Consider the following 1,506-nt stretch of genomic DNA (forward strand, 5'->3'; position numbering starts at 1 on the left):
TGTGTGTGGTCAAGGAGTTTATTGGCCAGCACATGAGCATCTTCAGCTTCCCATTGCTCCTATTGATAGTGCTATGTTGCAGAGCATGCAAGGAGTAATTAGGTTTGTCACGATAATAGAAGGCATAATTAGATTTATAAAAGCTTTATATGCATTGACGTGAAAATAATAATATAAAAATTTGTCGTATAAATATTGTCCCCGAGTAATTTTCCACATTTATATCAATTATAAATAGGTTATATTCAAAATTTCATTTCTATAAAATAAATTGATGATTAGAATGTTGTATATAACATGTCAAGATTCGTAAAGTTGGTTTTTTTTTTAGAAGATTTTAGAGACCTCGCCAAATTAATAACGGTACTTTAATACAGTCGGACCGGTAGCTAGGTTAATTTCGGTGATCTTATTTCGGTGATCTTGTAATTGTTGTTAAATTTTGAAATTTTGATATTGTTTAAATAGGAATGTTTAATCTAATTAGGTATCATCAACAAATTTATTAATATGCACTATTATTTATTTTTAGTGTATGTTGTTTTGTTAAAATTATTATAGTGTTGGTTTTGGTAATTATTTACTATTTTAATTTATCTTTTGAATATTTAAGATTATTTATATCATGCATGTTTCAATTAGTAATGGTGGTGTCAATATAAGAATTTGTAAAATTATGATAAATTTGGGAGGATACGGGTATACTAAAATACTAATTTTGTTGTGTTCCATATTATATATTTATGAACTACATGTATGACCATGAATATTTCCTTAAATTTGATATTTTCATTTATACGTGATTTTTTGATTTGTGTTTGTTCATGTATGATACTAGTATTAATTTTTGTATAGGATACTTAATAAGTGCCTTATGCATAATTGTTAAAAAGGTGCAATCAGCCGTATCCACTAAATACGGTCTAAAACAGTGTTTGGGGAGGGTATACTGTACGCAGCCTTACCCTCATTTCAAAAAAATGAAGGGACTGTTTCCGTAAAAAAAAAACCCCTTGGCTTGTGTGTATACAGATATGTGAATTGTAAATTCTAGAAATAATTTGATATACAATGATACATAAAAGTACGTAAAAGACCCGTGATTTTATTCACATGGGACTTACATATGCCGTAAGAACCATCTTCCTCACTTCTTAATATCTTCGGGACAAAAACTCACGCTCAGTTGTCACACTCAAGATTTAGCCGCAACCTTTTCTTTTAATTACGATTAACATCAGGATTCGCTCAACCCCTCGTAGGATACATTCGGTACTCGCTTTTCACTCCTCTTTTCGGTTGTGAATCGCCCGGCGCTATCTAAGCAAATCAATGAATTCCTTGTGACCTTGTTATTTTATTAATATATCCAATTTAAATAGATTTGATTAGTCTATTTATTAATTCCCCTACAAAACCCTAATCCTCACATATGAACTTATCTTAACGTGAGTACAGACAGTCATGCAAATTTGTTTCAAGAAATTGACCGGTCTCGAATAACAC

This window comes from Apium graveolens, chromosome 9 (genome assembly GCF_009905375.1).
Source record: "Apium graveolens cultivar Ventura chromosome 9, ASM990537v1, whole genome shotgun sequence".
NCBI classification, from domain to species: domain Eukaryota; kingdom Viridiplantae; phylum Streptophyta; class Magnoliopsida; order Apiales; family Apiaceae; genus Apium; species Apium graveolens.